A 24,449-nucleotide genomic window follows, 5' to 3' on the forward strand; every position below is an offset into this window, starting at 1 on the left:
AATTGAATTAAATGAAAGTCAAACACATTCAAACAAAGCTAATTGAATCAAAAGAAAGTCAAACACATTCAAACAAAGCTTATTGAATCAAATTAAAGTCTAATGCATTAACAAAGCTAATTGAATCCAATTAAAGTCAAACACATTTAAACAAAGATTTTTGAATCAAATTATAGTCAAATACATTCAACAAAGCTAATTGAATCAAATGAAAGTCAAACACATTAAAACAAAGCTAATTGAATCCAATGAAAGTCAAACACATTCAAAAAAAGCTTTTTGAATAAAATTAAAGTCTAATGCATTCAACAAAGCTAATTGAATCAAATGAAAGTTAAATGCATTCAACAAAGCTAATTGAATCCAATGGAAGTCAAACACAATCAAACAAAGCTTTTTGAATCAAATTATAGTCAAATACATTCAACAAAGCTAATTGAATCAAATAAAAGTCAAATGCATTCTAAAAAGCTAATTGAATTAAATAAAATTGAAGCACATTCAAACAAATCTAATTGAATCAAACGGAAGTCAAATGCATTCTACAAAGCTAATTGAATCAAATGAAAGTCAAATGCATTCTAAAAAGCTAATTGAATCAAATGAAAGCGAAACACATTCAAACAAAGCTAATTGAATCAAATGAAAGTCAAACACATTCAAACAAAGCTTTTTGAATCAAATTTAAGTCAAACAAATTCAAATAAAGCTAATTAAATCAAATGAAAGTCAAACACATTTAAAATAAGCTTTTTGAATAAACGAATCACAAATGCATTCAACAAAGCTAAATGAATCAAATGAAATTCAAATGCATTCTACAAAGCTAATTAAATAAAATTCAAGTTCAACACCTTCAAACAATGCTAATTTAATCCAGTGAAAGACAAACACATTCAAATAAATCTTTTTGAATCAAGTTAAAGTCTAATGCATTCAACAAAGCTAATTTAATCAAATGAAAGTAAAAAACATTCAATCAAAGCTAATTGAATCAAATGAAAGTCAAACACATTTAAAAAAATCTAATTGAATCAAATGAAAGTCAAACGCATTCAAAAAAAGCTAATTGAAGCAAAAGAAAGTCAAACACATTCAAACAAAGCTTTTTGAATCAAATTAAAGTCTAATGCATTTAACAAAGCTAATTGAATCAAATGAAAGTCAAATGCATTCTACAAAGCTAATTGAATCCAATGAAAGTCAAACACATTCAAACAAAGCTTTTTAAATCAAATTAAAGTCAAATGCATTTAACAAAGCTATTTGAATAAAATGAAAGTCAAACACATTCAAACTAAGCTTTTTGAATCAAATTAAAGTCTAATGCATTCAACAAAGCTAATTGAATCAAATGAAAGTGAAACACATTCAAACAAAGCTAATTGAATCAGATGAAAGTCAAACACATTAAAACAAAGCAAATTGAATCCAATGAAAGTCAAACACATTCAAACAAAGCTTTTTGAATCAAATTATAGTCAAATACATTCAACAAAGCTAATTGAATCAAATGAAAGTCAAATGCATTCTAAAAAGCTAATTGAATCAAAAGAAAGTGAAACACATTCAAACAAAGCTAATTGAATCAAAAGAAAGTCAAACACATTCAAACAAAGCTTTTTGAATCTAATGAAAGTCAAATGCATTCAACAAAGCTAATTATATTAAATGAAAGTCAAACACAATCAAACAAAGCTTTTTGAATCAAATTAAAGTCTAATGCATTCAATAAAGCTAATTTAATCAAATGAAAGTCAAATTCATTCTACAAAGCTAATTGAAACAAATAAAAGTCAAACACATTCTACAAAGCTAATTGAATCAAATGAAAGTCAAACACATTCAAACAAAGCTAATTGAATCAAATGAAAGTGAAACACATTCAAACAAAGCTAATTGAATCAAATGAAAGTCAAACACATTCAAACAAAGGATTTTGAATCAAATTTAAGTCAAACAAATTCAAACAAAGCTAATTAAATAAAATGAATGTCAAACACATTTAAAAAATGCTTTTTGAATAAATGAATGTCAAATGCATTCAACAAAGCTAAATGAATCAAATGAAAGTCAAATGCATTCTACAAAGCTAATTGAATCAAATTGAAGTCTAATGCATTTAACAAAGCTAATTGAATCAAATGAAAGTCAAATGCATTCTACAAAGCTAATTGAATGAAATGAAATTCAAACACTTTCAAACAAAGCTAATTGAATCAAATGAAAGTGAAACACTTTCAAACAAAGCTAATTGAATCAAATTAAAGTCAAACACATTCAAACAGAGCTTTTTGAATCAAAAGAATGTCAAATGCACTCATCAAAGCTAATTGAATCGACACATTCAAACAAACCTAATTGAATCAAATGAAATTCAAACACATTCAAACAAAGCTAATTGAATCAAAGGAAAATTAAACACATTTAAACAAAGCTAATTTAATCCAATGAAAGCCAAACACATTCTAATAAATCTTTTTGAATAAAATTAAAGTCTAATGCATTCAACAAAGCTAATTAAATCATATGAAAGTAAAATGCATTCTACTAAGCTAATTGGATTAAATGAAAGTCAAACACATTCAAACAAAGCTTTTTAAATCAAATTAAAGTCAGATACATTTAACAAAGCTATTTGAATAAAATGAAAGTCAAACACATTCAAACTAAGCTTTTTGAATCAAATTAAAGTCTAATGCATTGAACAAAGCTAATTGAATCAAATGAAAGTGAAACACATTCAAACAAAGCTAATTGAATCAAATGAAAGTCAAACACATTCAAACAAAGCTTTTTGAATCAAATTTAAGTCAAACAAATTCAAACAAAGCTAATTAAATTAAATGAAAGTCAAACACATTTAAAAAAAACTTTTTGAATAAATGAATGGCAAATGCATTCAACAAAGCAAAATGAATCAAATGAAAGTCAAATGCATTCTACAAAGCTAATTGAATCAAATTGAAGTTCAACACCTTCAAACAACGCTAATTTAATCCAGTGAAAGCCAAACACATTCAAATAAATCTTTTTCAATCAAGTTAAAGTCTAATGCATTCAACAAAGCTAATTTAATCAAATGAAAGTAAAAAACATTCAAACAAAGCTAATTGAATCAAATGAAAGTCAAACACAATTAAAAAAATCTAATTGAATCAAATGAAAGTCAAACGCATTCAAAAAAAGCTAATTGAAGCAAAAGAAAGTCAAACACATTCAAACAAAGCTTTTTGAATCAAATTAAAGTCTAATGCATTTAACAAAGCTAATTGAATCAAATGAAAGTCAAATGCATTCTACAAAGCTAATTGAATCCAATGAAAGTCAAACACATTCACACAAAGCTTTTTGAATCAAATTATAGTCAAATACATTCAACAAAGCTAATTAAATCAAATGAAAGTCAAACACATTAAAACAAAGCTAATTGAATCCAATGAAAGTCAAACACATTCAAACAAAGCTTTTTGAATCAAATTATAGTCAAATACATTCAACAAAGCTAATTGAATCAAATGAAAGTCAAACACATTAAAACAAAGCTAATTGAATCCAATGAAAGTGAAACACATTCAAACAAAGCTTTTTGAATCAAAATATAGTCAAATACATTCAACAAAGCTAATTGAATAAAATGAAAGTCAAATGCATTCAACAAAGCTAATTATATTAAATGAAAGTTAAACACAATCAAACAAAGCTTTTAGAATCAAATTAAAGTCTAATGCATTCAATAAAGCTAATTTAATAAAATGAAAGTCAAATTCATTCTACAAAGCTAATTGAATCAAATAAAAGTCAAACACATTCTACAAAGCTAATTGAATCAAATGAAAGTCAAACACATTCAAACAAAGCTAATTGAATCAAATGAAAGTCAAACACATTCAAACAAAGGATTTTGAATCAAATTTAAGTCAAACAAATTTAAACAAAGCTAATTAAATAAAATGAAAGTCAACCACATTTAAAAATTGCTTTTTGAATAAATGAATGTCAAATGCATTCAACAAAGCTAAATGAATCAAATGAAAGTCAAATGCATTCTACAAAGCTAATTGAATCAAATTGAAGTTCAACACCTTCAAACAACGCTAATTTAATCCAGTGAAAGCCAAACACATTCAAATAAATCTTTTTCAATCAAGTTAAAGTCTAATGCATTCAACAAAACTAATTTAATCAAATGAAAGTAAAAAACATTCAAACAAAGCTAATTGAATCAAAAGAAAGTCAAACACAATTAAAAAAATCTAATTGAATCAAATGAAAGTCAAACGCATTCAAAAAAAGCTAATTGAAGCAAAAGAAAGTCAAACACATTCAAACAAAGCTTTTTGAATCAAATTAAAGTCTAATGCAAGCTAATTGAATCAAATGAAAGTCAAATGCATTCTACAAAGCTAATTGAATCCAATGAAAGTCAAACACATTCAAACAAAGCTTTTTGAATCAAATTATAGTCAAATACATTCAACAAAGCTAATTGAATCAAATAAAAGTCAAACACATTAAAACAAAGCTAATTGAATCCAATGAAAGTCAAACACTTTCAAACAAAGCTTTTTGAATCAAATTATAGTCAAATACATTCAACAAAGCTAATTGAATCAAATGAAAGTAAAATGCATTCTATAAAGCTAATTGAATCAAATGAAAGTGAAACACATTCAAACAAAGCTAATTGAATCAAATGAAAGTCAAACACATTCAAACAAAGCTTTTTGAATCAAATGAAAGTCAAATGCATTCAACAAAGCTAATTATATTAAATGAAAGTCAAACACAATCAAACAAAGCTTTTAGAATCAAATTAAAGTCTAATGCATTCAATAAAACTAATTTAATGAAATGAAAGTCAAATTCATTCTACAAAGCTAAATGAATCAAATGAAAGTCAAATGCATTCTACAAAGCTAATTGAATCAAATTGAAGTTCAACACCTTCAAACAACGCTAATTTAATCCAGTGAAAGCCAAACACATTCAAATAAATCTTTTTCAATCAAGTTAAAGTCTAATGCATTCAACAAAGCTAATTTAATCAAATGAAAGTAAAAAACATTCAAACAAAGCTAATTGAATCAAATGAAAGTCAAACACAATTAAAAAAATCTAATTGAATCAAATGAAAGTCAAACGCATTCAAAAAAAGCTAATTGAAGCAAAAGAAAGTCAAACACATTCAAACAAAGCTTTTTGAATCAAATTAAAGTCTAATGCATTTAACAAAGCTAATTGAATCAAATGATAATCAAATGCATTCTACAAAGCTAATTGAATCCAATGAAAGTTAAACACATTCAAACAAAGCTTTTTGAATCAAATTATAGTCTAATACATTCAACAAAGCTACTTGAATCAAATGAAAGTCAAACACATTAAAACAAAGCTAATTGAATCCAATGAAAGTCAAACACATTCAAACAAAGCTTTTTGAATCAAATTATAGTCAAATACATTCAACAAAGCTAATTGAATCAAATGAAAGTAAAGTGCATTCTAAAAAGCTAATTGAATCAAATGAAAGTGAAACACATTCAAACAAAGCTAATTGAATCAAATGAAAGTCAAACACATTCAAATAAAGCTTTTTGAATCAAATGAAAGTCAAATGCATTCAACAAAGCTAATTATATTAAATGAAAGTCAAACACAATCAAACAAAGCTTTTAGAATCAAATTAAAGTCTAATGCATTCAATAAAACTAATTTAATGAAATGAAAGTCAAATTCATTCTACAAAGCTAATTGAATCAAATAAAAGTCAAACACATTCTACAAAGCTAATTGAATCAAATGAAAGTCAAACACATTCAAACAAAGCTAATTGAATCAAATGAAAGTCAAACACATTCAAACAAAGGATTTTGAATCAAATTTAAGTCAAACAAATTTGAACAAAGCTAATTAAATAAAATGAAAGTCAACCACATTTAAAAATTGCTTTTTGAATAAATGAATGTCAAATGCATTCAACAAAGCTAAATGAATCAAATGAAAGTCAAATGCATTCTACAAAGCTAATTGAATCAAATTGAAGTTCAACACCTTCAAACAACGCTAATTTAATCCAGTGAAAGCCAAACACATTCAAATAAATCTTTTTCAATCAAGTTAAAGTCTAATGCATTCAACAAAGCTAATTTAATCAAATGAAAGTAAAAAACATTCAAACAAAGCTAATTGAATCAAATGAAAGTCAAACACAATTAAAAAAATCTAATTGAATCAAATGAAAGTCAAACGCATTCAAAAAAAGCTAATTGAAGCAAAAGAAAGTCAAACACATTCAAACAAAGCTTTTTGAATCAAATTAAAGTCTAATGCATTTAACAAAGCTAATTGAATCAAATGAAAGTCAAATGCATTCTACAAAGCTAATTGAATCCAATGAAAGTCAAACACATTCAAACAAAGCTTTTTGAATCAAAGTATAGTCAAATACATTCAACAAAGCTAATTGAATCAAATGAAAGTCAAACACATTAAAACAAAGCTAATTGAATCCAATGAAACTCAAACACATTCAAACAAAGCTTTTTGAATCAAATTATAGTCAAATACATTCAACAAAGCTAATTGAATCAAATGAAAGTAAAATGCATTCTAAAAAGCTAATTGAATCAAATGAAAGTGAAACACATTCAAACAAAGCTAATTGAATCAAATGAAAGTCAAACATATTTAAACAAAGCTTTTTGAATCAAATGAAAGTCAAATGTATTCAACAAAGCTAATTATATTAAATGAAAGTCAAACACAATCAAACAAAGCTTTTAGAATCAAAGTCTAATGCATTCAATAAAGCTAATTTAATGAAATGAAAGTCAAATTCATTCTACAAAGCTAATTGAATCAAATAAAAGTCAAACACATTCTACAAAGCTAATTGAATCAAATGAAAGTCAAACACATTCAAACAAAGCTAATTGAATCAAATGAAAGTCAAACACATTCAAACAAAGGATTTTGAATCAAATTTAAGTCAAACAAATTTAAACAAAGCTAATTAAATAAAATGAAAGTCAACCACATTTAAAAATTGCTTTTTGAATAAATGAATGTCAAATGCATTCAACAAAGCTAAATGAATCAAATGAAAGTCAAATGCATTCTACAAAGCTAATTGAATCAAATTGAAGTTCAACACCTTCAAACAACGCTAATTTAATCCAGTGAAAGACAAACACATTCAAATAAATCTTTTTCAATCAAGTTAAAGTCTAATGCATTCAACAAAGCTAATTTAATCAAATGAAAGTAAAAAACATTCAAACAAAGCTAATTGAATCAAATGAAAGTCAAACACAATTAAAAAAATCTAATTGAATCAAATGAAAGTCAAACGCATTCAAAAAAAGCTAATTGAAGCAAAAGAAAGTCAAACACATTCAAACAAAGCTTTTTGAATCAAATTAAAGTCTAATGCATTTAACAAAGCTAATTGAATCAAATGAAAGTCAAATGCATTCTACAAAGCTAATTGAATCCAATGAAAGTCAAACACATTCAAACAAAGCTTTTTGAATCAAATTATAGTCAAATACATTCAACAAAGCTAATTGAATCAAATGAAAGTCAAACACATTAAAACAAAGCTAATTGAATCCAATGAAAGTCAAACACATTCAAACAAAGCTTTTTGAATCAAATTATAGTCAAATACATTCAACAAAGCTAATTGAATCAAATGAAAGTAAAATGCATTCTAAAAAGCTAATTGAATCAAATGAAAGTGAAACACATTCAAACAAAGCTAATTGAATCAAATGAAAGTCAAACACATTCAAACAAAGCTTTTTGAATCAAATGAAAGTCAAATGCATTCAACAAAGCTAATTATATTAAATGAAAGTCAAACACAATCAAACAAAGCTTTTAGAATCAAATTAAAGTCTAATGCATTCAATAAAGCTAATTTAATGAAATGAAAGTCAAATTCATTCTACAAAGCTAATTGAATCAAATAAAAGTCAAACACATTCTACAAAGCTAATTGAATCAAATGAAAGTCAAACACATTCAAACAAAGCTAATTGAATCAAATGAAAGTCAAACACATTCAAACAAAGGATTTTGAATCAAATTTAAGTCAAACAACTTTAAACAAAGCTAATTAAATAAAATGAAAGTAAACCACATTTAAAAATTGCTTTTTGAATAAATGAATGTCAAATGCATTCAACAAAGCTAAATGAATCAAATGAAAGTCAAATGCATTCTACAAAGCTAATTGAATCAAATTGAAGTTCAACACCTTCAAACAACGCTAATTTAATCCAGTGAAAGCCAAACACATTCAAATAAATCTTTTTCAATCAAGTTAAAGTCTAATGCATTCAACAAAGCTAATTTAATCAAATGAAAGTAAAAAACATTCAAACAAAGCTAATTGAATCAAATGAAAGTCAAACACAATTAAAAAAATCTAATTGAATCAAATGAAAGTCAAACGCATTCAAAAAAAGCTAATTGAAGCAAAAGAAAGTCAAACACATTCAAACAAAGCTTTTTGAATCAAATTAAAGTCTAATGCATTTAACAAAGCTAATTGAATCAAATGAAAGTCAAATGCATTCCACAAAGCTAATTGAATCCAATGAAAGTTAAACACATTCAAACAAAGCTTTTTGAATCAAATTATAGTCAAATACATTCAACAAAGCTAATTGAATCAAATGAAAGTCAAACACATTAAAACAAAGCTAATTGAATCCAATGAAAGTCAAACACATTCAAACAAAGCTTTTTGAATCAAATTATAGTCAAATTCATTCTACAAAGCTAATTGAATAAAATGAAAGTCAAATGCATTCTAAAAAGCTAATTGAATCAAATGAAAGTGAAACACATTCAAACAAAGCTAATTGAATCAAATGAAAGTCAAACACATTCAAACAAAGCTTTTTGAATCAAATGAAAGTCAAATGCATTCAACAAAGCTAATTATATTAAATGAAAGTCAAACACAATCAAACAAAGCTTTTAGAATCAAATTAAAGTCTAATGCATTCAATAAAGCTAATTTAATCAAATGAAAGTCAAACACATTCAAACAAAGCTAATTGAATCAAAGGAAAATTAAACACGTTTAAACAAAGCTAATTTAATCCAATGAAAGCCAAACACATTCAAATAAATCTTTTTGAATAAAATTAAAGTCTAATGCATTCAACAAAGCTAATTAAATCATATGAAAGTAAAATGCATTCTACTAAGCTAATTGGATTAAATGAAAGTCAAACATATTCAAACAAAGCTTTTTAAATCAAATTAAAGTCAGATGCATTTAACAAAGCTATTTGAATAAAATGAAAGTCAAACACATTCAAACTAAGCTTTTTGAATCAAATTAAAGTCTAATGCATTCAACAAAGCTAATTGAATCAAATGAAAGTGAAACCATTCAAACAAAGCTAATTGAATCAAATGAAAGTCAAACACATTCAAACAAAGCTTTTTGAATCAAATTTAAGTCAAACAAATTCAAACAAAGCTAATTAAATCAAATGAAAGTCAAACACATTTAAAAAAAGCTTTTTGAATAAATGAATGTCAAATGCATTCAACAAAGCAAAATGAATCAAATGAAAGTCAAATGCATTCTACAAAGCTAATTGAATCAAACTGAAGTTCAACACCTTCAAACAACGCTAATTTAATCCAGTGAAAGCCAAACACATTCAAATAAATCTTTTTCAATCAAGTTAAAGTCTAATGCATTCAACAAAGCTAATCTAATCAAATGAAAGTAAAAAACATTCAAACAAAGCTACTTGAATCAAATGAAAGTCAAACACATTAAAAAAATCTAATTGAATCAAATGAAAGTCAAACGCATTCAAAAAAAGCTAATTGAAGCAAAAGAAAGTCAAACACATTCAAACAAAGCTTTTTGAATCAAATTAAAGTCTAATGCATTTAACAAAGCTAATTGAATCAAATGAAAGTCAAATGCATTCTACAAAGCTAATTGAATCCAATGAAAGTCAAACACATTCAAACAAAGCTTTTTGAATCAAATTATAGTCAAATACATTCAACAAAGCTAATTGAATCAAATGAAATTCAAACACATTAAAACAAAGCTAATTGAATCCAATGAAAGTCAAACACATTTAAACAAAGCTTTTTGAATCACATGAAAGTCAAACACATTCAAACAAAGCTTTTTGAATCAAATTAAAGTAAAACACATTCAAACAAAGCTAATTAAATCAAATGAAAGTCAAACACATTCAAACAAAGATTTTTGAATCAAATTAAAGTCTATTGCATTTAACAAAGCTAATTGAATCTAATGAAAGTCAAATGCATTCTACAAAGCTAATTGAATGAAATGAAATTCATACACTTTCAAACAAAGCTAATTGAATCAAATGAAAGTGAAACACATTCAAACAAAGCTAATTGAATCAAATTAAAGTCAAACACATTCAAACAGAGCTTTTTAAATCAAAAGAATGTCAAATGCACTCATCAAAGCTAATTGAATCGACACATTCAAACAAACCTAATTGAATCAAATGAAAGTCAAACACATTCAAACAAAGCTAATTGAATCAAAGGAAAATTAAACACATTTAAACAAAGCTAATTTAATCTAATGAAAGCCAAACACATTCAAATAAATATTTTTGAATAAAATTTAAGTCTAATGCATTCAACAAAGCTAATTAAATCATATGAAAGTAAAATGCATTCTACTAAGCTAATTGGATTAAATGAAAGTCAAACATATTCAAACAAAGCTTTTTAAATCAAATTAAAGTCAGATGCATTTAACAAAGCTATTTGAATAAAATGAAAGTCAAACACATTCAAACTAAGCTTTTTGAATCAAATTAAAGTCTAATGCATTCAACAAAGCTAATTGAATCAAATGAAAGTGAAACCATTCAAACAAAGCTAATTGAATCAAATGAAAGTCAAACACATTCAAACAAAGCTTTTTGAATCAAATTTAAGTCAAACAAATTCAAACAAAGCTAATTAAATCAAATGAAAGTCAAACACATTTAAAAAAAGCTTTTTGAATAAATGAATGTCAAATGCATTCAACAAAGCAAAATGAATCAAATGAAAGTCAAATGCATTCTACAAAGCTAATTGAATCAAACTAAAGTTCAACACCTTCAAACAACGCTAATTTAATCCAGTGAAAGCCAAACACATTCAAATAAATCTTTTTCAATCAAGTTAAAGTCTAATGCATTCAACAAAGCTAATCTAATCAAATGAAAGTAAAAAACATTCAAACAAAGCTACTTGAATCAAATGAAAGTCAAACACATTAAAAAAATCTAATTGAATCAAATGAAAGTCAAACGCATTCAAAAAAAGCTAATTGAAGCAAAAGAAAGTCAAACACATTCAAACAAAGCTTTTTGAATCAAATTAAAGTCTAATGCATTTAACAAAGCTAATTGAATCAAATGAAAGTCAAATGCATTCTACAAAGCTAATTGAATCCAATGAAAGTCAAACACATTCAAACAAAGCTTTTTGAATCAAATTATAGTCAAATACATTCAACAAAGCTAATTGAATCAAATAAAATTCAAACACATTAAAACAAAGCTAATTGAATCCAATGAAAGTCAAACACATTTAAACAAAGCTTTTTGAATCACATGAAAGTCAAACACATTCAAACAAAGCTTTTTGAATCAAATTAAAGTCTAATGCATTTAACAAAGCTAATTGAATCAAATGAAAGTCAAATGCATTCTACAAAGCTAATTGAATGAAATGAATTTCAAACACTTTCAAACAAAGCTAATTGAATCAAATAAAAGTAAAACACATTCAAACAAAGCTAATTAAATCAAATGAAAGTCAAACACATTCAAACAAAGATTTTTGAATCAAATTAAAGTCTATTGCATTTAACAAAGCTAATTGAATCTAATGAAAGTCAAATGCATTCTACAAAGCTAATTGAATGAAATGAAATTCATACACTTTCAAACAAAGCTAATTGAATCAAATGAAAGTGAAACACATTCAAACAAAGCTAATTGAATCAAATTAAAGTCAAACACATTCAAACAGAGCTTTTTAAATCAAAAGAATGTCAAATGCACTCATCAAAGCTAATTGAATCGACACATTCAAACAAACCTAATTGAATCAAATGAAAGTCAAACACATTCAAACAAAGCTAATTGAATCAAAGGAAAATTAAACACATTTAAACAAAGCTAATTTAATCTAATGAAAGCCAAACACATTCAAATAAATATTTTTGAATAAAATTAAAGTCTAATGCATTCAACAAAGCTAATTAAATCATATGAAAGTAAAATGCATTCTACTAAGCTAATTGGATTAAATGAAAGTCAAACACATTCAAACAAAGCTTTTTAAATCAAATTAAAGTCAGATGCATTTAACAAAGCTATTTGAATAAAATGAAAGTCAAACACATTCAAACTAAGCTTTTTGAATCAAATTAAAGTCTAAGCATTCAACAAAGCTAATTGAATCAAATGAAAGTGAAACACATTCAAACAAAGCTAATTGAATCAAATGAAAGTCAAACACATTCAAACAAAGCTTTTTGAATCAAATTTAAGTCAAACAAATTCAAACAAATCTAATTAAATCAAATGAAAGTCAAACACATTTAAAAAAAGCTTTTTGAATAAATGAATGTCAAATGCATTCAACAAAGCTAAATGAATCAAATGAAAGTCAAATGCATTCTACAAATCTAATTGAATCAAATTGAAGTTCAACACCTTCAAACAACGCTAATTTAATCCGGTGAAAGCCAAACACATTCAAACAAATCTTTTTCAATCAAGTTAAAGTCTAATGCATTCAACAAAGCTAATTTAATCAAATGAAAGTAAAAAACATTCAAACAAAGCTAATTGAATCAAATGAAAGTCAAACACATTTAAAAAAATCTAATTGAATCAAATGAAAGTCAAACACATTCAAAAAAAGCTAATTGAAGCAAAAGAAAGTCAAACACATTCAAACAAAGCTTTTTGAATCAAATTAAAGTCTAATGCATTTAACAAAGCTAATTGAATCAAATGAAAGTCAAATGCATTCTACAAAGCTAATTGAATCCGATGAAAGTCAAACACATTCAAACAAAGCTTTTTGAATCAAATTATAGTCAAATACATTCAACAAAGCTAATTGAATCAAATGAAAGTCAAACACATTAAAACAAAGCTAATTGAATCCAATGAAAGTCAAACACATTTTAACAAAGCTTTTTGAATCAAATTATAGTCAAATACATTCAACAAAGCTAATTGAATCAAATGAAAGTCAAATGCATTCTAAAAAGCTAATTGAATCAAATGAAAGTGAAACACATTCAAACAAAGCTAATTGAATCAAATGAAAGTCTAACACATTCAAACAAAGCTTTTTGAATCAAATGAAAGTCAAATGCATTCAACAAAGCTAATTATATTAAATGAAAGTCAAACACAATCAAACAAAGCTTTTAGAATCAAATTAAAGTCTAATGCATTCAATAAAGCTAATTTAATCAAATGAAAGTCAAATTCATTCTACAAAGCTAATTGAATCAAATAAAAGACAAACACATTCTACAAAGCTAATTGAATCAAATGAAAGTCAAACACATTCAAACAAAGCTAATTGAATCAAATGAAAGTCAAACACATTCAAACAAAGGATTTTGAATCAAATTTAAGTCAAACAAATTCAAACAAAGCTAATTAAATAAAATGAAAGTCAACCACATTTAAAAATTGCTTTTTGAATAAATGAATGTCAAATGCATTCAACAAAGCTAAATGAATCAAATGAAAGTCAAATGCATTCTACAAAGCTAATTGAATCAAATTGAAGTTCAACACCTTCAAACAACGCTAATTTAATCCAGTGAAAGTCAAATGCATTCTACAAAGCTAATTGAATGAAATGAATTTCAAACACTTTCAAACAAAGCTAATTGAATCAAATAAAAGTAAAACACATTCAAACAAAGCTAATTAAATCAAATGAAAGTCAAACACATTCAAACAAAGCTTTTTGAATCAAATTAAAGTCTAATGCATTTAACAAAGCTAATTGAATAAAATGAAAGTCAAATGCATTCTACAAAGCTAATTGAATGAAATGAAATTCAAACACTTTCAAACAAAGCTAATTGAATCAAATGAAAGTGAAACACATTCAAACAAAGCTAATTGAATCAAATTAAAGTCAAACACATTAAAACAGAGCTTTTTGAATCAAAAGAATGTCAAATGCACTCATCAAAGCTAATTGAATCGACACATTCAAACAAACCTAATTGAATCAAATGAAAGTCAAACACATTCAAACAAAGCTAATTGAATCAAAGGAAAATTAAACACAGTTAAACAAAGCTAATTTAATCCAATGAAAGCCAAACACATTCAAATAAATCTTTTTGAATAAAATTAAAGTCTAATGCATTCAACAAAGCTAATTAAATCATATGAAAGTAAAATGCATTCTACTAAGCTAATTGAATCAAATGAAAGTCAAACACATTAAAACAAAGCTAATTGAATCCGATGAAAGTCAAACACATTCAAACAAAGCTTTTTGAATCAAATTATAGTCAAATACATTCAACAAAGCTAATTGAATCAAATGAAAGTCAAATGCATTCTAAAAAGTTAATTGAATCAAATGAAAGTGAAACACATTCAAACAAAGCTAATTGAATCAAATGAAAGTCAAACACATTCAAACAAAGCTTTTTGAATCAAATTTAAGTCAAACAAATTCAAACAAAGCTAATTAAATCAAATGAAAGTCAAACACATTTAAAAAAAGCTTTTTGAATAAATGAATGTCAAATGCATTCAACAAAGCTAAATGAATCAAATGAAAGTCAAATGCATTCTACAAAGCTAATTGAATCAAACTGAAGTTCAACACCTTCAAACAACGCTAATTTAATCCAATGAAAGCCAAACACATTCAAATAAATCTTTTTCAATCAAGTTAAAGTCTAATGCATTCAACAAAGCTAATTTAATCAAATGAAAGTAAAAAAAACATTCAAACAAAGCTAATTGAATCAAATGAAAGTCAAACACATTTAAAAAAATCTAATTGAATCAAATGAAAGTCAAACGCATTCAAAAAAAGCTAATTGAAGCAAAAGAAAGTCAAACACATTCAAACAAAGCTTTTTGAATCAAATTAAAGTCTAATGCATTTAACAAAGCTAATTGAATCAAATGAAAGTCAAATGCATTCTACAAAGCTAATTGAATCCGATGAAAGTCAAACACATTCAAACAAAGCTTTTTGAATCAAATTATAGTCAAATACATTCAACAAAGCTAATTGAATCAAATGAAAGTCAAACACATTAAAACAAAGCTAATTGAATCCAATGAAAGTCAAACACATTTTAACAAAGCTTTTTGAATCAAATTATAGTCAAATACATTCAACAAAGCTAATTGAATCAAATGAAAGTCAAATGCATTCTAAAAAGCTAATTGAATCAAATGAAAGTGAAACACATTCAAACAAAGCTAATTGAATCAAATGAAAGTCAAACACATTCAAACAAAGCTTTTTGAATCAAATGAAAGTCAAATGCATTCAACAAAGCTAATTATATTAAATGAAAGTCAAACACAATCAAACAAAGCTTTTAGAATCAAATTAAAGTCTAATGCATTCAATAAAGCTAATTTAATCAAATGAAAGTCAAATTCATTCTACAAAGCTAATTGAATCAAATAAAAGTCAAACACATTCTACAAAGCTAATTGAATCAAATGAAAGTCAAACACATTCAAACAAAGCTAATTGAATCAAATGAAAGTCAAACACATTCAAACAAAGGATTTTGAATCAAATTTAAGTCAAACAAATTCAAACAAAGCTAATTAAATAAAATGAAAGTCAACCACATTTAAAAATTGCTTTTTGAATAAATGAATGTCAAATGCATTCAACAAAGCTAAATGAATCAAATGAAAGTCAAATGCATTCTACAAAGCTAATTGAATCAAATTGAAGTTCAACACCTTCAAACAACGCTAATTTAATCCAATGAAAGCCAAACACATTCAAATAAATCTTTTTCAATCAAGTTAAAGTCTAATGCATTCAACAAAGCTAATTTAATCAAATGAAAGTAAAAAAACATTCAAACAAAGCTAATTGAATCAAATGAAAGTCAAACACATTTAAAAAAATCTAATTGAATCAAATGAAAGTCAAACGCATTCAAAAAAAGCTAATTGAAGCAAAAGAAAGTCAAACACATTCAAACAAAGCTTTTTGAATCAAATTAAAGTCTAATGCATTTAACAAAGCTAATTGAATCAAATGAAAGTCAAATGCATTCTACAAAGCTAATTGAATCCGATGAAAGTCAAACACATTCAAACAAAGCTTTTTGAATCAAATTATAGTCAAATACATTCAACAAAGCTAATTGAATCAAATGAAATTCAAACACATTAAAACAATGCTAATTGAATCCAATGAAAGTCAAACACATTTAAACAAAGCTTTTTGAATCACATGAAAGTCAAACACATTCAAACAAAGCTTTTTGAATCAAATGAAAGTCAAATGCATTCAACAAAGCTAATTATATTAAATGAAAGTCAAACACAATCAAACAAAGCTTTTAGAATCAAATTAAAGTCTAATGCATTCAATAAAGCTAATTTAATCAAATGAAAGTCAAATTCATTCTACAAAGCTAATTGAATCAAATAAAAGTCAAACACATTCTACAAAGCTAATAGAATCAAATGAAAGTGAAACCATTCAAACAAAGCTAATTGAATCAAATGAAAGTCAAACACATTCAAACAAAGCTTTTTGAATCAAATTTAAGTCAAACAAATTCAAACAAAGCTAATTAAATCAAATGAAAGTCAAACACATTTAAAAAAAGCTTTTTGAATAAATGAATGTCAAACGCATTCAACAAAGCTAAATGAATCAAATGAAAGTCAAATGCATTCTACAAAGCTAATTGAATCAAACTGAAGTTCAACACCTTCAAACAACGCTAATTTAATCCAATGAAAGCCAAACACATTCAAATAAATCTTTTTCAATCAAGTTAAAGTCTAATGCATTCAACAAAGCTAATTTAATCAAATGAAAGTAAAAAAACATTCAAACAAAGCTAATTGAATCAAATGAAAGTCAAACACATTTAAGAAAATCTAATTGAATCAAATGAAAGTCAAACGCATTCAAAAAAAGCTAATTGAAGCAAAAGAAAGTCAAACACATTCAAACAAAGCTTTTTGAATCAAATTAAAGTCTAATGCATTTAACAAAGCTAATTGAATCAAATGAAAGTCAAATGCATTCTACAAAGCTAATTGAATCCGATGAAAGTCAAACACATTCAAACAAAGCTTTTTGAATCAAATTATAGTCAAATACATTCAACAAAGCTAATTGAATCAAATGAAATTCAACACCTTCAAACAACGCTAATTTAATCCAATGAAAGCCAAACACATTCAAATAAATCTTTTTCAATCAAGTTAAAGTCTAATGCATTTAACAAAGCTAATTTAATCAAATGAAAGTAAAAAACATTCAAACAAAGCTAATTGAATCAAATGAAAGTCAAACACAATTAAAAAAATCTAATTGAATCAAATGAAAGTCAAACGCATTCAAAAAAAAGCTAATTGAAGCAAAAGAAAGTCAAACACATTCAAACAAAGCTTTTTGAATCAAATTAAAGTCTAATGCATTTAACAAAGCTAATTGAATCAAATGATAATCAAATGCATTCTACAAAGCTAATTGAAGCAAAAGAAAGTCAAACACATTCAAACAAAGCTTTTTGAATCAAATTAAAGTCTAATGCATTTAACAAAGCTAATTGAATCAAATGAAAGTCAAATGCATTCTAAAAAGCTAATTGAATCCGATGAAAGTCAAACACATTCAAACAAAGCTTTTTGAATCAAATTAAAGTCTAATGTATTTAACAAAGCTAATTGAATCAAATGAAAGTCAAATGCATTCTACAAAGCTAATTGAATGAAATGAATTTCAAACACTTTCAAACAAAGCTAATTGAATCAAATAAAAGTAAAACACATTCAAACAAAGCTAATTAAATCAAATGAAAGTCAAACACATTCAAACAAAGCTTTTTGAATCAAATTAAAGTCTAATGCATTTAACAAAGCTAATTGAATCAAATGAAAGTCAAATGCATTTTACAAAGCTAATTGAATGAAATGAAATTCAAACACTTTCAAACAAAGCTAATTGAATCAAATGAAAGTGAAACACATTCAAACAAAGCTAATTGAATCAAATTAAAGTCAAACACATTCCAACAGAGCTTTTTGAATCAAAAGAATGTCAAATGCACTCATCAAAGCTAATTGAATCGACACATTCAAACAAACCTAATTGAATCAAATGAAAGTCAAACACATTCAAACAAAGCTAATTGAATCAAAGGAAAATTAAACACATTTAAACAAAGCTAATTTAATCCAATGAAAGCCAAACACATTCAAATAAATCTTTTTGAATAAAATTAAAGTCTAATGCATTCAACAAAGCTAATTAAATCATATGAAAGTAAAATGCATTCTACTAAGCTAATTGGATTAAATGAAAGTCAAACACATTCAAACAAAGCTTTTTAAATCAAATTAAAGTCAAATGCATTTAACAAAGCTATTTGAATAAAATGAAAGTCAAACACATTCAAACTAAGCTTTTTGAATCAAATTAAAGTCTAATGCATTCAACAAAGCTAATTGAATCAAATGAAAGTGAAACACATTCAAACAAAGCTAATTGAATCAAATGAAAGTCAAACACATTCAAACAAAGCTTTTTGAATCAAATTTAAGTCAAACAAATTCAAACAAAGCTAATTAAATCAAATGAAAGTCAAACACATTTTAAAAAAGCTTTTTGAATAAATGAATGTCAAATGCATTCAACAAAGCTAAATGAATCAAATGAAAGTCAAATGCATTCTACAAAGCTAATTGAATCAAATTGAAGTTGAACACCTTCAAACAACGCTAATTTAATCCAGTGAAAGCCAAACACATTCAAATAAATCTTTTTCAATCAAGTTAAAGTCTAATGCATTCAACAAAGCTAATTTAATCAAATGAAAGTAAAAAACATTCAAACAAAGCTAGTTGAATCAAATGAAAGTCAAACACATTTAAAAAAATCTAATTGAATCAAATGAAAGTCAAACGCATTCAAAAAAAGCTAATTGAAGCAAAAGAAAGTCAAACACATTTAAACAAAGCTTTTTGAATCAAATTAAAGTCTAATGCATTTAACAAAGCTAATTGAATCAAATGAAAGTCAAATGCATTCTACAAAGCTAATTGAATCCGATGAAAGTCAAACACATTCAAACAAAGCTTTTTGAATCAAATTATAGTCAAATACATTCAACAAAGCTAATTGAATCAAATGAAAGTCAAACACATTAAAACAAAGCTAATTGAATCCAATGAAAGTCAAACACATTCAAACAAAGCTTTTTGAATCAAATTATAGTCAAATACATTCAACAAAGCTAATTGAATCAAATGAAAGTCAAATGCATTCTAAAAAGCTAATTGAATCAAATGAAAGTGAAACACATTCAAACAAAGCTAATTGAATCAAATGAAAGTCAAACACATTTAAACAAAGCTTTTTGAATCAAATGAAAGTCAAATGCATTCAACAAAGCTAATTATATTAAATGAAAGTCAAACACAATCAAACAAAGCTTTTAGAATCAAATTAAAGTCTAATGCATTCAATAAAGCTAATTTAATCAAATGAAAGTCAAATTCATTCTACAAAGCTAATTGAATCAAATAAAAGTCAAACACATTCTACAAAGCTAATTGAATCAAATGAAAGTCAAACACATTCAAACAAAGCTAATTGAATCAAATGAAAGTCAAACACATTCAAACAAAGGATTTTGAATCAAATTTAAGTCAAACAAATTCAAACAAAGCTAATTAAATAAAATGAAAGTCAACCACATTTAAAAATTGCTTTTTGAATAAATGAATGTCAAATGCATTCAACAAAGCTAAATGAATCAAATGAAAGTCAAATGCATTCTACAAAGCTAATTGAATCAAATTGAAGTTCAACACCTTCAAACAACGCTAATTTAATCCAGTGAAAGTCAAATGCATTCTACAAAGCTAATTGAATGAAATGAATTTCAAACACTTTCAAACAAAGCTAATTGAATCAAATAAAAGTAAAACACATTCAAACAAAGCTAATTAAATCAAATGAAAGTCAAACACATTCAAACAATGCTTTTTGAATCAAATTAAAGTCTAATGCATTTAACAAAGCTAATTGAATCAAATGAAAGTCAAATGCATTCTACAAAGCTAATTGAATGAAATGAAATTCAAACACTTTCAAACAAAGCTAATTAAATCAAATGAAAGTGAAACACATTCAAACAAAGCTAATTGAATCAAATTAAAGTCAAACACATTCCAACAGAGCTTTTTGAATCAAAAGAATGTCAAATGCACTCATCAAAGCTAATTGAATCGACACATTCAAACAAACCTAATTGAATCAAATGAGAGTCAAACACATTCAAACAAAGCTAATTGAATCAAAGGAAAATTAAACACATTTAAACAAAGCTAATTTAATCCAATGAAAGCCCAACACATTCAAATAAATCTTTTTGAATAAAATTAAAGTCTAATGCATTCAACAAAGCTAATTAAATCATATGAAAGTAAAATGCATTCTACTAAGCTAATTGGATTAAATGAAAGTCAAACACATTCAAACAAAGCTTTTTAAATCAAATTAAAGTCAGATGCATTTAACAAAGCTATTTGAATAAAATGAAAGTCAAACACATTCAAACTAAGCTTTTTGAATCAAATTAAAGTCTAATGCATTCAACAAAGCTAATTGAATCAAATGAAAGTGAAACACATTCAAACAAAGCTAATTGAATCAAATGAAAGTCAAACACATTCAAACAAAGCTTTTTGAATCAAATTTAAGTCAAACAAATTCAAACAAAGCTAATTAAATCAAATGAAAGTCAAACACATTTAAAAAAAGCTTTTTGAATAAATGAATGTCAAATGCATTCAACAAAGCTAAATGAATCAAATGAAAGTCAAATGCATTCTACAAAGCTAATTGAATCAAATTGAAGTTGAACACCTTCAAACAACGCTAATTTAATCCAGTGAAAGCCAAACACATTCAAATAAATCTTTTTCAATCAAGTTAAAGTCTAATGCATTCAACAAAGCTAATTTAATCAAATGAAAGTAAAAAACATTCAAACAAAGCTAATTGAATCAAATGAAAGTCAAACACATTTAAAAAAATCTAATTGAATCAAATGAAAGTCAAACGCATTCAAAAAAAGCTAATTGAAGCAAAAGAAAGTCAAACACATTCAAACAAAGCTTTTTGAATCAAATTAAAGTCTAATGCATTTAACAAAGCTAATTGAATCAAATGAAAGTCAAATGCATTCTACAAAGCTAATTGAATCCGATGAAAGTCAAACACATTCAAACAAAGCTTTTTGAATCAAATTATAGTCAAATACATTCAACAAAGCTAATTGAATCAAATGAAAGTCAAACACATTAAAACAAAGCTAATTGAATCCAATGAAAGTCAAACACATTCAAACAAAGCTTTTTGAATCAAATTATAGTCAATTACATTCAACAAAGCTAATTGAATCAAATGAAAGTCAAATGCATTCTAAAAAGCTAATTGAATCAAATGAAAGTGAAACACATTCAAACAAAGCTAATTGAATCAAATGAAAGTCAAACACATTTAAACAAAGCTTTTTGAATCAAATGAAAGTCAAATGCATTCAACAAAGCTAATTATATTAAATGAAAGTCAAACACAATCAAACAAAGCTTTTAGAATCAAATTAAAGTCTAATGCATTCAATAAAGCTAATTTAATCAAATGAAAGGCAAATTCATTCTACAAAGCTAATTGAATCAAATAAAAGTCAAACACATTCTACAAAGCTAATTGAATCAAATGAAAGTCAAACACATTCAAACAAAGCTAATTGAATCAAATGAAAGTCAAACACATTCAAACAAAGGATTTTGAATCAAATTTAAGTCAAACAAATTCAAACAAACCTAATTAAATAAAATGAAAGTCAACCACATTTAAAAATTGCTTTTTGAATAAATGAATGTCAAATGCATTCAACAAAGCTAAATGAATCAAATGAAAGTCAAATGCATTCTACAAAGCTAATTGAATCAAATTGAAGTTCAACACCTTCAAACAACGCTAATTTAATCCAGTGAAAGTCATATGCATTCTACAAAGCTAATTGAATGAAATGAATTTCAAACACTTTCAAACAAAGCTAATTGAATCAAATAAAAGTAAAACACATTCAAACAAAGCTAATTAAATCAAATGAAAGTCAAACACATTCAAACAAAGCTTTTTGAATCAAATTAAAGTCTAATGCATTTAACAAAGCTAATTGAATAAAATGAAAGTTAAATGCATTCTACAAAGCTAATTGAATGAAATGAAATTCAAACACTTTCAAACAAAGCTAATTGAATCAAATGAAAGTGAAACACATTCAAACAAAGCTAATTGAATCAAATTAAAGTCAAACACATTCCAACAGAGCTTTTTGAATCAAAAGAATGTCAAATGCACTCATCAAAGCTAATTGAATCGACACATTCAAACAAACCTAATTGAATCAAATGAAAGTCAAACACATTCAAACAAAGCTAATTGAATCAAAGGAAAATTAAACACATTTAAACAAAGCTAATTTAATCCAATGAAAGCCAAACACATTCAAATAAATCTTTTTGAATAAAATTAAAGTCTAATGCATTCAACAAAGCTAATTAAATCATATGAAAGTAAAATGCATTCAACTAAGCTAATTGGATTAAATGAAAGTCAAACACATTCAAACAAAGCTTTTTAAATCAAATTAAAGTCAGATGCATTTAACAAAGCTATTTGAATAAAATGAAAGTCAAACACATTCAAACAAAGCTTTTTGAATCAAATTAAAGTCTAATGCATTCAACAAAGCTAATTGAATCAAATGAAAGTGAAACACATTCAAACAAAGCTAATTGAATCAAATGAAAGTCAAACACATTCAAACAAAGCTTTTTGAATCAAATTTAAGTCAAACAAATTCAAACAAAGCTAATTAAATCAAATGAAAGTCAAACACATTTAAAAAAAGCTTTTTGAATAAATGAATGTCAAATGCATTCAACAAAGCTAAATGAATCAAATGAAAGTCAAATGCATTTTACAAAGCTAATTGAATCAAACTGAAGTTCAACACCTTCAAACAACGCTAATTTAATCCAGTGAAAGCCAAACACATTCAAATAAATCTTTTTCAATCAAGTTAAAGTCTAATGCATTCAACAAAGCTAATTTAATCAAATGAAAGTAAAAAACATTCAAACAAAGCTAATTGAATCAAATGAAAGTCAAACACAATTAAAAAAATCTAATTGAATCAAATGAAAGTCAAACGCATTCAAAAAAAGCTAATTGAAGCAAAAGAAAGTCAAACACATTCAAACAAAGCTTTTTGAATCAAATTGAAGTCTGTTGCATTTAACAAAGCTAATTGAATCAAATGAAAGTCAAATGCATTCTATAAAGCTAATTGAATCTAATGAAAGTCAAACACATTCAAACAAAGCTTTTTGAATCAAATTATAGTCAAATGCATTCAACAAAGCTAATTGAATCAAATGAAAGTCAAACACATTAAAACAAAGCTAATTGAATCCAATGAAAGTCAAACACATTCAAACAAAGCTTTTTGAATCAAATTATAGTCAAATACATTCAACAAAGCTACTTGAATCAAATGAAAGTCAAATGCATTCTAAAAAGCTAATTGAATCAAATGAAAGTGAAACACATTCAAACAAAGCTAATTGAATCAAATGAAAGTCAAACACATTCAAACAAAGCTTTTTGAATCAAATGAAAGTCAAATGCATTCAACAAAGCTAATTATATTAAATGAAAGTCAAACACAATCAAACAAAGCTTTTAGAATCAAATTAAAGTCTAATGCATTCAATAAAGCTAATTTAATCAAATGAAAGTCAAATTCATTCTACAAAGCTAATTGAATCAAATAAAAGTCAAACACATTCCACAATGCTAATTGAATCAAATGAAAGTCAAACACATTCAAACGAAGCTAATTAAATCAAAGGAAAATTAAACACATTTAAACAAAGCTAATTTAATCCAATGAAAGCCAAACACATTCAAATAAATCTTTTTGAATAAAATTAAAGTATAATGCATTCAACAAAGCTAATTAAATCATATGAAAGTAAAATGCATTCTACTAAGCTAATTGGATTAAATGAAAGTCAAACACATTCAAACAAAGCTTTTTAAATCAAATTAAAGTC

This window comes from Chenopodium quinoa, unplaced genomic scaffold (assembly GCF_001683475.1).
Source record: "Chenopodium quinoa cultivar QQ74 unplaced genomic scaffold, ASM168347v1, whole genome shotgun sequence".
NCBI classification, from domain to species: domain Eukaryota; kingdom Viridiplantae; phylum Streptophyta; class Magnoliopsida; order Caryophyllales; family Amaranthaceae; genus Chenopodium; species Chenopodium quinoa.